The sequence below is a fragment of the Petaurus breviceps genome, unplaced genomic scaffold, assembly GCF_028583685.1.
Source record: "Petaurus breviceps papuanus isolate PSGF00001 unplaced genomic scaffold, PetGlider_PUasm1.0 227, whole genome shotgun sequence".
Lineage (NCBI taxonomy): Eukaryota > Metazoa > Chordata > Mammalia > Diprotodontia > Petauridae > Petaurus > Petaurus breviceps.
In genome coordinates this window covers 16,373,879-16,388,251 of record NW_027185896.1, presented here as the reverse complement: position 1 = coordinate 16,388,251, position 14,373 = coordinate 16,373,879, and the positions used below count along the sequence as shown (strand labels likewise).

The following is a 14,373-nucleotide window of genomic DNA, read 5'->3' as shown; positions in this document are numbered from 1 at the left end:
CACACACACACACACACACACACACACACACACACACACACACACACACGCACTCCTCCCCATAGTCAATACTCATAACCCCCAATCAACAGACTGTGAGGCATCAGTATTAGATCACAGCTCTGGTCACAATTCACACACTAACTGGGTGCCTATGATGAACTCAATTCCCTTCTTGGAGACACTGCTTCCTTCTCTATGGTTTGTCTAAGTGCTTTCTCTCGCCCTATTTATAAATCTGATATCCCATTTCAGGAGGAGTATGCAGTAGATTTTCAATTTTCAATCAATCAATTAACAAGTATTTATTAAGCACCTACTATATGCCAGGCACTGGATATATAAATACAAAGAAAAAAAACATTCCCTACTAGAAATGAATTTAACCTCTAATATGTGAGACAAGTCCATATTTAAGCAGATATCCATATCCATGTATGTGTGTATATGTATATACAGCATAAATGTAAAGTTAATAAATACAAAGTAATTAAATACAAGTGTGAGAAGAAGGACCCAGCAATAGTGGGGAGGGGCCAGGAAAGTCTTCACAAAGAAGATGGTGCTTAAGCTGTATCTTAAAATAGGAAAGTGACTCGGAGTTGTAGAGAGGCAGGGAGTGCACTCCTGATAAGGGGACTGGCCAGTACAAAGACAGAGATGAGAAGGACAAAGAGAGACAAGCATGGCTGCCCTGAGGGGTACAGGAAGCAGGGTCCAAGGAGACTGGAAAGACTGGCTGGGGCCAGGTTGTGCAGGCCTTTAAAAGTCAAACAGAGGATGTTATGTTTTATTCAAGAGGTGAAAGAAAACCACTAGAGTTGGCTGAGTAAGGGAGTTACATGGTCCTATCTGCTCTTAAGGAAAAAAGTACTGTGGTAGCAAGATGGACGGGAATGCTGAGAGACCTGAGGCAAGAAAGCAATCATGAGACTGCTAAGATCATCTCGGTGAGGAGTGATGCGGGCCTGACCTATGCCAGTGAAGAGAAAGGGGCAGGTGCAAGGGAAGTTGTAAAAGTAGAAATCTGGCAGCTGATTAGCTCAGTGGGGGTAAGGGAACATGAGTGGTTAAGGCTTCCGCTAAGATTAGAAACTGAAGCTATTCCAAGCACGGGTGTGCCTTTGACAAAAATAGGAAGTTTGGAAGAGGAGTTCAAGGCAGAAAGACAATGAGCTCAGTTTTAGATCCTTTGACTATAAATAGTCTCTGAGATGTCAAGTTTGAACAAACAGGCAGCTGGTGATGCAGGACTTAGGTGTGGAAGAGACACTGACGTTAGAACACAATTTGAGAGTCTTCTGCATAGAAAGGATAGTAAAATCCATGGGAAATGATGCAGTTTCCAAGAGAAAAAGAAAAGAGGGAAGCTAGCCTAGGATAGAACCTGAGGGAACCCCAACGGTCGGGGCGGAGATATGGAGGGTGAGCCAGGACAGGAGACTGAGGAGTGGGCAGAGAGCTCAGAAGGGAACCAGGAGAGTAGAAGACCATGGAAACTCAGGAAGGAAAGAAAATCCAGGAGGAAAGGGGTTAACAGGGTCAAATACAGCAGCAAGGGTGAGGACTAGGCCTCAGAGGAGACCATCAGATTTGGAAAGTAAAAGATCATTGGCAACTTCAGAGAGAGCAGTTTCAGTTGAGTGATGAGATCAAAAGCAAAAGTTCAAAGGACTGAGAAGTGAGAAGAGAGGAAGTAGAGACAACAAGTGTAAACAGTTTTTTCAAGGAATCTGATTGAGAAAGGGAGAGATATGGGTAGCTAGGGGGTACAGTGGTAGAGTGCTGGGCCTGGAGTCAGGAAGACTTGAGTTCAAATCCTGGCTCTGATACTAGCTGTGTGACTCTCGACAAGTCACTTAACCTCTACTAGCCTCAATTTCCCCAACTGTAAAATGGAATAATAACAGCACTTAACTTACAGGTTGTTGAGAGGATCAAATAAGATAACATTTGTAAAGCACTCTGCAAACTTTAAAGCGCTATATAAATGCTAGCTACTATTAAAAGGCTGCTAGGATGCACAGGGTCTGGAGGCAGGAAGCCCTGAGTTCAAATCCAGACTCAAATACCTACCAGCTGTGTGACCCTATTAAAGTTGCTTAACCTCTGCCTGCTTCATTTTCATTATCTATAAAATGGGTAGCAGAGTGCCTACTTCCCAAGGTCGTTACAAGGATAAAATGAGATTGTATTTGTAAAGCACTTTGAAAACTTTAAAATACCACATGAAGCTAAGATGGTGATGATGGCCTTTAATAGAAGAACAGTGTCCTGATCAAGGCCTGGGTGTCGCCTCTTAAGAGGGACGTGATCAAACATTTAAAAAAAGGAAGGCCACTAGGGTTGTAAGAGGTACAGAAAGAAGGTCACATGAGGAATCACTGGAATAACTGGAAATTAAACCTGGGAAAAGAGAAGAAAAAGGTGGACAGGACAGCTATCTTCGTATTTTTGAAGAACTACCAGGTGGTAAGGAAATTGAAATTATCCTATGTAACTTGAGAGTTTAGAGGTAGATTTGGCACAACGTAAAGAATTTTCTAACAATCAGAGCTCTGTGATGGGCTGCTTTTTTCAGTTGTAAGTTCACCGTCACTGAGAATAGACGTACAGCTGTCATAGCTACTGCAGACAGACATTCCAGCATGGGCTGAGGGGCTTGACAAGATAATCCCTGAGATCCTTTCAGATTTAAGTATAGCTATCACTCACTTACATCTTCTCTTTCTCATATGATGTCTTCAGAGTTCACCTGAGCAGGCCACGCTTTCTTTCCTGAGATTGTCTTAACTCTCAGCAGTCTGATTTCTGACCCTGTCAGTCCACAGAACTCACACCCCTCATATCCAATCTGTTGCCATGTACAACCAGTTCTACCTTCATGACATCTCTTGCATAGCTCTCTTCTCAACTCTGACACTGATTCCCTGGCCCCCTACTTTGTAGGCTGTCATCACCTTACACCTGGACTACTGCAGGGGGTTTTCTCTCCACTACAGTACAACTTCATTCAGCCACCATTATATATGCTTCTATGATCTGTTCGATCATTTTTTTTTTAAGGATGTCATTATTAAGTATCTATTTGGGTAAATTAAATCAACATATACTTTAATATTCAGCAACTTTAATGGAAAGGTAGGTATGGGGAAGACAGAAAAAATTTGGAAAGTATGGGTCAAGAGTAAGAAATTATAGAAATCAAACATTTGTAGACAATATAGAAGCCTCACACCTGCATATCATGAATATTTTCTTCAAGATAAGTTGGGGGGGAGTGCGAGGACCAAGATGGCAGAATAGAGGCAGAAGCCCAGACAAACTCTTCAAACACTTCCCTCTAAACAACTTTAAAATAATGTTTCAAATAGAATTCTGAAGCAGCACAGTCAACAAGATATTTTTCCAGTCAAAGACAACTTAGGAGGTCAACAGGAAAGGTTTATGACACTGGGGTGGAAGCCAGCTCAGGGCATAGCAACAGCACCAACTGCAGGCCTCAGAGGTGTTCACACTAGTAGCAGCAGCAGCTTTGAAAGCTCTCAGCCTGGAGACAATAAGGGAGTTGGACAAGTGGGAAATGTTTGATTTCTATAATTTCTTACTCTTGACCCATACTTTCCAAATTTTTTCTGTGATAGCTATACTTAAATCTGAAAGGATCTCAGGGATTATCTTGTCAAGCCCCTCAGCCCATGCTGGAATGTCTGTCTGCAGTAGCTATGACAGCCTGGGATTCGATCTCCAGGTCATCTCAACACTGGTGCCGGTGCTCTTACTAACTGAGCCACCTGGCCGCCCCTAAGCAATTGGGGTTAAGTAACTTGTTCAAGGTTACACGGCCAGGTGTTTCTGGGTGGGTGCTAAGTGTCTAAGCCCAGGATTCGATCTCCAGGTCATCCTGTCACTGGAGCCGGTGCTCTTACTCGCTGTACTACCTGGCCGCCCTGACTTTCAAGCATTCTTGCTAAAAATACCAGAGTTGAATAGAAAATCTGATATTCAGATACAAGAAGCAAGAGAAGCATGAGAAGGTAAACAGGGAAAAGAAATCATAAAGAACTTATCAAAGTTGAACTATTAACATTCCTACATGGAAAAACAATAATTGTAACTATGAAACTTTTCTATGTCTATATATGAGGGTATATGGGCATATGAATACATATGTGTGTATATATGTTTACAGGTATACATAGATAGAGGGCACAGGACCAATTTAATAGGTAGGGATGATACTTAAAAGGTGAAATTAAGAGGTGAGAGAGGAATATGATGAGAGGAGATGGGGCGAGACTGAATGGGGTAAACTATCTCACATAGAAGAGGCAAGGGAAAATGGTTACAATGGAGGGGAAGAATAGGAAGGCAAAAGGTAATGGGTCAACCTTATTCTCTTTGAATTTGGCTTGAGGAGGGAATGAAATACACACTAAATAGGGTATCTCACCCTCTAGGAGAGTAGGGGGGGAAGGGGATGAGAGGTGGGATGATGGAAGGGAGGGCAGGCGGGGGGGGGGAGGGAAGTTGGAAGTACCCACTTTTGAAAAAGGACAGGCTCAAAGTAGAGAATAGAACAAGTGGGAGGTGGAATAGGAGGGAGGGAAATATAGTCAGTCTTTTACAATACATCAACTATGCTAATGTTTTGCATAAGCTACACATGTACAACCTATACTGCTCATCTTTCCAGTAAGGGTAGGTGACAAGGGAGGAAGGGAATTCAAAGTTTAAAAATCAAATGTTTAAAAAATATATATATATTATATATATATATACTATTAATAATACTATTTTACATGTAATTGGAAAATAAGATATACAGGCACTGGGGCATAGAGGTCCATCATGCCATACTGGAAAAGTCGAAAGGGGTATGGGAGAAAATATGGGAGAGAGCAGATTGGAGGAGGGGATATCCTGTGGGACTGCTATTTTGGGGTGGTAGGTAGGGGAAAAATGGGGAGAAAATTTGTAACTCAAAATCTGGCAGAAATGAATGATGTAAATCAGAAGTTAATAAAGCATTTGAAAAATGGGAAAAAAATAAAAGGAAAAAAGAAGAATGAGTTTTTATTGTGGGGGGGGTGGAAATGGGGGTCGGGGGAGGTTGTAGACAACTCTTGAACCTCACTCTCATCACTTTTGACCCTCAATCTCATTGGACTTGGTTCACAGAGAGAAAATACACACACACACGCATGCACGAATGCACACATGCACACACATACTCCTGAACAAGGAAGTAGGAGAGGAAGGGGATAAGAGAAAGGGGACAGGGTGATAAGAGGAAAGGTGGATTAAGGGAGGCAGTGGTCAGAAGCAAAACAGACTTTTAAGGAGAAAAAAGATAAAAAGAAGGAAGAAAGAATAAACAGAGGAAAATAGGATGGAATGAAATATATAGTTAATAATCTTAAGTGTGAATGTGACCAGCATGAATTCACCCACGAAACTGAAGTGGAGAGCAGAAAGGATTAGAAACCAGAATGTAACATGTTGTTTATGAGAAACACACTTGAAACAGAAGGACATACAAAGAGTTACAATAAGGGACTGGGGTATAATCTATTATACCAGCTAAAGTTAAAAAAAAAACAACAAAAAACAGGGATAGTAATCATGATCTCAGACAAAGCAAAAGCAAATACAGACCTAATTTAAAAAGATAAGATGTGGAACTATATTTTGCTAAAAGGTACCATGTACAATGAAATAATATTGATACTAAACACATATATACCAGATAGAGTATCCAAATTTTTTCCCCATTTGATAGTGCTTTATTTTTTCCAATTACATGTAAAGATAGTTCTCAACATTCATTTTTATATGATTGTGAATTCCAAATTTTCCTCCCTCCTTTCCTCTCTCCCCTCCCCAAGATGGCAAGTAACCTGATATAGGTTATACATGTACAATCATGTTAAACATATTTCCATCTTAAGTTATGTGGTGAAAGAAGAATCAGAACAAAAGGGGAAAAGCATGAGAAAGGGAAAAAAAAACAGAAAATAGTATGCTTTGATCTGCATTCAGACTTCATAGAATTCCTTCTCTGGATGTGGGTAGCATTTTCCATCATGAATCTTTTGGAATTGTCGTGAAATCATTGTATTGCTGAGGATAGCTAAGTCAGTCTTAGGTGATCATTGCACAATGTTGCTGTCACTATGTGTTCTCCTATTTCTGCTCACTTCATTCAGCATTAGGTCATGTTAAGTCCTTTCAGGTTTTTCTGAAATCTGTCTGCTCATCATTTCTTATAGCACAATGGTATTTTATTACATTCATAGACCACAACTTGTTTATCCATTCCCAAACTGCTGGGTATTCCCTCAATTTCCAATTCTTTGCCACCACAAAAAGAGCTACTATAAATATTTTTGCATATGTGTGTCCTTTCCTCTTTTTTGTAATCTCTTTGGGATACAGACCTAGCAGTGGTATTGCACAGTTTTACTTTGTAAAATTTTGTAAATGTAAAAATTGCAAAGTTTTACTTTGGGCATAGTTCCAAATTGCTCTCCAGAATGGTAGGATCAGTTCACAACTTCACCAACAATGCATTAAGTGTCCTAATTTTCTCACATCTTCTCCAACATTTATCATTTTCCTTTTCTATTAGCCAATCTGACAGGTATGAGGTGGTACCTCAGAGTTGTTTTAATTGGCATTTCTCTAATCTATAGTGATTTAGAAAATTTTCTTCATATGACTACAGACAGCTTTAATTTCTTCATCTGAAAACTGTCTGTTCATATTTTGACCATTTATCAATTGGGGAATGCCTTGTATTCCTATAAATTTGTCTCAGTTCTCTATATATTTGAGAAATGTGCTTGTATCAGACACACTGACTGTAAAAAACTGAGCCCCAGCTTTCTATTTTCCTTCTATTTTGGTTGCACTGGTTTTGTTTGTGCAAAACCTTTTAAATTTAATGTAATCAAAATTATCCATTTTGCCCTTCATGATGTTTTCTATCTCTTTTTTTTATCATAAATTCTTTCCATCCCCATAGATCTGACAGGTAAACTAATCCTTGCTTTCCTAATTTGCTTATGGTTTCACTCTTTATATCTAAATCATGTACCCATTTTGATTTTATCTTGGTATACAATGTGAGATGTTGGTCGACGCCTAGTTTCTACTGTACTATTTTTCAGTTTTCCCAGCAGTTTTTGTCATAGTGAGTTGTTATACCAGAAGTTGGAGTCTTTGGGTTTACTAAACAGTAGATTACTATAGTCATTTACTACTGTGTCTTGTGTACCACTGATTCACCCCTCTATTTCTTAGCCAATACCAAAGGTTTTAATGATTGTCACTTTATAATATAGTTTGTGATCTGGTATTGCTAGGCCTCCCTCCTTTGCATTTTTTTTCACTAATTCCCTTTATAGCTTGACCTTTTGTTCTTTCAAATGAATTTTGTTATTGTTTTTTCTAGTTCTATAAAATAATTTTTTTGCTAACTGGTATGGCACTGTGAATAAGTAATGGTAGAATTGTCATTTTTATTATATTAGCTTAGCCTACATATGAGCAATTGATATTTTTCCATTTCTTTAGATATGACTTTATTCATGTGGAAAGAGTTTTATAATCATGTTCATATAGTTCCTGTGTTTGTTTTGGCAGGTAGATTTCCAAATATTTTATAATATCTACAGTTATTTTAAATGAAATTTCTCTTTCTATCTCTTGCTGCTGGGATTTGCTGATAATAAATAGAAACGATGATGATGATGATTCATGTGGATTTATTTTAAATCCTGTAACTCTGCTAAAGTTGTTAATTATGTCAAGTAGTTTTTTAGTTCATTCTCTAGGATTCTAAGTACACCGTTATATCAGCAAAGGGTGATAGTTTTTATTTCCTCACCACCTATTCTACTTTCTTCAGTTTCTTTTTCTTCTCTTATTTCTAAAGCTAACATTTCTAGTGCAATATTCAATAATAGTGGTGATAATGGAAATCTTTGTTTCACCTGTGATCTTATTGGGAAAGTTTCTAGCTTATCCCCATTACATATAATGCTTGCTGCTGATTTTATATAGATAATACTTATCATTTTAAGGAAAACACCATTTATTCCTATGCTCTCTAGTGGTTTTGTGGTTTTTTTAAAAATAGGAATGGGTATTGTATTTTGTCAAAAGCTTTTTCTGCATCTACTGAGGTAATGATTTCTGTTAGTTTTGTTATTGATATGGTCAATCATGTTGATAGTTTTCCTAATAGTGAATCAGTCCTGAATTCCTAGTATAAATCCCACCTGGTTATAATGTATTAACCTTATAATAAATTGCTGTAATCCCTTTGCTAATATTTAAAAAAAAATTTTACATCAATATTCTTTACAGAAATTTGGCTCTTCCTGGCTTAGGTTATCAGCACCACATTTGTGTCATAAAAGGAATTTGGTAAGACTCCTTCTTTGCTTATTTTTCCAAATAGTTTATATAATATTAGAATTAATTGTTCATTAACAGCTTATTAAATTTCTTTTTCAAAAATGGGATTATTTTATTTGTTCTTCTGTTAATCTGGACAGTTTATATTTTTGTAAATGTTCATCCATTTCACTTAGATTGTCAGATTTACTGGCACATAGTTGGGCAAAATAGCTCCTAATCATTGCTTCAATTTCCCGTTCGTTGGTGGTGAATTCACCCTTTTCATTTTTGATACTAGTAATTTAGTTTTCGTCTTTATTTTTTTGAATCAAATTAACCAAAGGTTTATCTAATTTATTGGTTTTTTTCTCCAATGAAACCAGCTCTTAGTTTTGTTATTAGTCCAATAGTTTTCTTTCAACTTTATTAATGTCTCATTTGATTTTCAGAATTTCTAATTTGGTACTTAATTGGGGATTTCTAATTTGTTCTTTTTCTATCTTTTTTAGTTGCATGCCCAATTCACTGATCTACTCTTTTATTCATGTAAGTATTTAGAGATATAAGATTTCCCCTAAGAACTGCTTTGGCTGCATCCCATACATTTTGGTATGTTGTCTCATAATTGTAGTTCTTTTTGATGAAATTATTGATTGTTTCTATGATTTGTTGTTTGACCCACTCATTCTTTAGGCTTAGATTACTTTATTTCCAATTACTTTTTTTTTTAAAGCTATCGGGGTTAAGTAACTTGCTCAAGGTTCCACGGCCAGTTATTTCTGGGTGTGGCGCTAAGTATCTGAGCCCAGATTTGATCCCCAGGTCATCCCGACACTGGAGCCGGTGCTCTTACTCGCTGAGCCACCTGGCCGCCCCTAAGCAATTGGGGTTAAGTAACTTGCTCAAGGTTACATGGCCAGGTGTTTCTGGGTGGGTGTGTTGGGTGTCTGAGCCCAGGATTTGATCCCCAGGTCATCCCGACACATCCCGAGCTCTTACTTGCTGTGCTACCTGGCTGCCCCTCCAATTAATTTTTAATCGATCTTTCCATGGCCTTTTATTACACATAATTTTTATTGCATCAGGATCTGAAGAGGATGCATTTAATATTTCTGTCTTTCGGCATTTGATTGTGAGGTTTTATGCCCTAATAATAAAGCTCACTCCCTCCTTTCTTTCCATCTACTCTAATAGATCTTTCATGTGATACCTTCGATGCCTCTTCATGTGATGCAATTTAACCTATTCTGCCTCCCCCTTTCCTCTTCTCCCAATACAATTCTTTTTTTACATCTTATTTTTTTAAAAATATCATCACATAAAAGTCAACTTCTACCCGCCCCTTTTGTCTATGTATATTCCTAACTGCCCTAAGAGGGCTACAGTTCTCAAGAGTTACATGAACTGATACTGAGTGAGTGGAACAGAACCAGGAGAGCATTATACACAGTTATAGTCACATTGTGCAATGTGATTAACTTTGATAAATTTAGCTATTCTCAGCAATGAAAAGTTCAAAGACAACCCCAAAAAGTTCATGATGGGAAATGTTGTGCACATCTAGAGAAAGAACTATGGAGACTGAATGTAGATCAAAGCATACTATTTTCTCTCTCTTTTTGTTTTGTTTCTTTTTTCTCGTGGTTCATCCTATTGTTTCTAATTCTTCTTTATAACATGACAAATGTAAAAATATCTTTAATATGAATGTATACATAGAGTCTGTATCAGAAAGCATGGCATCCTGGTGAGGGAGATGAGGGGGAAAGGGCAGAGACAATTTAAAACTTAAAAGCTTGTTGAAAACTAAAAATTAATTCATTCATTCATTTAAAAAATATATAATGACAACAATGAACAATATGCCAAAATTTGTGGGATGCTGCCAAAGCAGTAGTTAGGGGAAAATGATTCCAACACTACATAAACTATTTTTAAAAAATAAGTAAAGAAGGAGTCCTACCAATTCCTTCTAAGATACAGATGTGGTTCTGATATCTACAACAGGGAAAGCAGAAACAGAGAAAGAAAACTATAGACCAATTTCCGTAATGAATATTAATGAAAAATTTTAAATAAAATATTATCAAAGAGATTATAGTAATATCACAAAGATCATAGAATATGACCAGGTGGGATTTATACCATGAATGCAGGGCTTGTTCAATATTAATAAAATTATAAGCATAATTGACCATATCAATAACAAAAACAACGAAAATCATATGATTATCTCAATGGATACAGAAAAAGCTTTGTGACAAAATACAATACCCACTCCTATTAGAGACCTAATAAGCATAAAAATCAATGGAGCTTTTCTTTTTTCTTTTTGGAGGGGGGAAGGTAGGGCAATTAGGGTTAAGTGACTTGCCCAAGATCATGTAGCTAGTTTTTGTGTTAAGTGTCTGAGGCCGGACTTGAATTCAGGTCCTCCTGACTCCAGGGCCGGGTGTTCACTGTCCCACCTAGCCGCCCTGAAGTGAAGTCGGCATCCTTTGTTTTCTCTTTTTTAAATTTTGCGCTTTTTTTTGGAGAGGGCAGGGCAATTGGGGTTAAGTGACTTGCCCAAGGTCACATGGCTAGTAAGTGTTAAGTGTTTGAGGCCAGATTTGAACCCATGTCCTCCTGACTCCAGATCCGGTGCTCTATTCACTGCACCACCTAGCTGCCCTGGAGCTTTTCTTAAAATCTATCTAAAACCAAAAGCAAGCATAATCTGTAATGGGGATAAAGTAGAAGCCTTCCCAGGAAGATTGGGATGAAGCAAGGATGTCAATTATCACCACTATTATTTAATATTGTACTAAAAATGCTAGATCTAGAAATAAGACAAAAAAAAAAAGAATAAGCTTGTAGAACATTTAAGAGACTCAACACAGAGTTTAAATGAATGAAAATTCTCCACAGATGATAAAGGTCCTCTAGATGCTACTATTTGTGCAAATGCATCAAACATTGAACATGGGAGTTTCTTAAATGAGATTCATAATTCCTCAAGAGTTTGTCCTAACTATTCACAATGAAAAATCAAGTTGACAAAAACTGCAGTGTTATGCAGTTTGGTGGAAAACCCAAGAAATTGGTTCCTTAGTACACATATTTTGGAAACATATCACGAACGATAAACTGGATCAAGAATTAAACAGGAAGCAAAGAAGAGGTTGGATGGCTATTAGAAAACCTCACAAAGTTTATAATGATCCCCAGCTTCTCCCTGAAATAGACCTTAATTATTGCCAATTTCTCCTTGAAATAGACCGTAATTTTGCCAATATTTTTCTGGTGATGCTATGTGGCTGCAAACCAGTCTAAAGAATGAGAGTAAAGGTCACCCAAAGGGCAATGGAGAGGCACAGGGTGGGTAATAATCAAGAACTACACAAAAGGAGCAGCACAAAAGTATGTTTGATTGGAAAAAATGGGCCATTCACATGGTGGCAACAAGTGATAATTGGAAAATAGCCTGCACACTTCACTGGCACCCACACAAAGTCAAAAACATTAGGAGAAAGCTCTTATACATTGAATGGATTTATGTGGGGACATAGATAACAGCACGAGAGAGAATGAATAGATTGGGATCTCCAGCCATGGAGGGAGGACCCATATGAGTGAAATCACATATGCATTGAAGAATCAAAATTTTTTTCCAGCAAAGTTTATAGAACCCCTAGAAAAGGAAACAGTGTCATAAGATCATAAAAAAGAGAAAAGAACCTACATGTACAAAAATATTTATAGTAGTTCTTCTTGTGATGCCAAAGAATTGGACATTGAAGGGATGCCTATCAACTGGGGAATGGCTGAACAAGTTGTGGTTATGAATGTAATAGAATACCATTGTGCTATAAGAAATGATGAGCAGGTGGATTTCAGAAAAATCTGAAAAGACTTACATGTTACTGATACAAAGTGAAGTGAGCAGAACCAGGAGAACATGATACACAGTTACAGCAACACTGTGTGATGATCAACTCTGAATAACTTAGGTCTTCTCAGCAATACAATGATCTGAGATAATTCCAAGGACTCATGATGGAAAATGTTATCCACATCCAGAGAAAGAACTGATGCAGATCAAAGTATACTATTTTCACTTTATTTTTTTCATGCTTTTTGCCTTTTGGTCTGTTTCTTCTCCCACAACATAACTAAATATGGAAATATGATTTATATGATTGTACATATATAAACTGTATCAAACTGCTTACTGTTTTAGGGAGGGGGGAGAGGAGAGAGGAAGGGATGTAGTTGGAAAAGATAACACAGTATTTAAAAAAAGAACAAGTCATACCAGCTTTTTTCCTTCTTTTGATGGGATCACTAGACTTATGATAAATCAGGGAAATGCTATAGAATACAAATGACCTGATTTTATCAAAACACATGGCCAAGTCGTTCATGAGATTCTTGTGGGAAAGATGGAGAGGCGTGGGTGAGGCATGGGTACAGAAGGCACTAAGAAAAAGCTTTCTTTAGACAGGTAGAAAAATTGAATAGTCACATCAGCAGTTTGACATCAACTTGAAAAAGCAGAATCCTCTTTTGCAACCTGGTCCCAACCTACCTTTCTAGTCTTATAAATTACTCCACCTCATCCACTCCACAGTCTCATCAAACTGGTTTTCTTGCCATTCCTCCCACACGACACCCTATTTCTCATTTCTACACTTTGCACTGGCTCTGCCCCATGTATCTGAAATAGATTCCCTCTTCACCCACTCTCATCACCTTCTTCTACACAATGCTTTTCCTAATCCCTTCTCTCCATCTAGATGCTAATGATTCTCCTCTCTCACAAAGCCACCTTGGGACTAATTTTGGTTATACTCTGTACATACTGATATATGTACATATTGCCCTGTGTCTCCCCCCCCCAAAAAAAAAAGAATATAAGTTCCCAGAGGACAGGGACTGTTTCTTTTTTGTCTTTGTATCCCTCCATTCCCTGGCATACAGTACACTGTCCCACAGCACTCAAGTAGAGAGAATTCACACAATGTTTCCTCTAAGCTCTGATGGGTAAAAAGCAGTTGGGAAATACCAACACTAAACACATTTAATCTTACACCCATTAATCAGGCTATAAATAGCAATGGTACAAAAGTGAAATACAAAAGGTGTCAAAAGCAGTACAACTGCTAAATGAGTGGCCCAGCCAGTAAATTTAGAGGAAGGAGAGTTTAATGTGGGGCTGGGGGGTGAGGGGTAGAGGTAGGGTCTTAGAAGGAAGGTTTCAAGAAGTTTGTAGCACTCAACCTAAACTTCAAATGATGGGTAAAGGAAAAAAAAAACCATTGAAGAATGAAAATTCCTACAAAAAGCACTGTAAGGAAGGGAATGCCTGAAAAAAGATTACTGTTCAAGCTTACAGGAGTACCAGGAACATTTTAACAAAGCCTATAATTTAATAAAAATGAAATGGGGCTATATCTAAACTATTAAATAACAAATTATTATTCAAAAATAGAGAGTAACCAGACCAGTAGCATGCCTTCCCAAGTTATATTTCAAATTCTGTTAAAATTAATGAGAAGAAAGCAGGCAAATGAGAATAAGTTAAACATGACTGACAACTTTCCACTTCAGTCCCCCCTACCCCAAATAAAAAGTAAGGAAATAACTAAAATTTGGGGATACACTACAATGGAACATTTAAAGCCACAGAAATGCTGTATTATATCCAAAGAGTGGGAAGAGGAAAGTCACCAAAAGCATCAGTGGTGGGAAGAAAGTACAGACATGGAATTAATCAGTGGGTTTTGAGAAGTGGGTTATATATGATGCTTTCTTCGTTTCCAAGACAGACCACAGTTTAATCCTTTCTAAATAGGATTTGGATAGCACATCATTATCTCTGGACATAAACATAAACACTATTTCCTTAGTTAGAAAAGAAAGCACCACATCTATCTACACAAATGCTTTTAATGATACAATATATAATTTATTACCATTAACAAT

General features: G+C 37.6%; 1 protein-coding gene across 2 annotated transcripts in view; it reads right to left on the bottom strand.

Annotated features, from left to right (window-relative positions):
- The window catches only part of KLHL18 (kelch like family member 18), an 84,494-nt gene that overhangs the window by 4,398 nt on the left and 65,723 nt on the right, over positions 1 to 14,373 (bottom strand). The gene's annotated exons all lie outside the window — the stretch shown is intronic.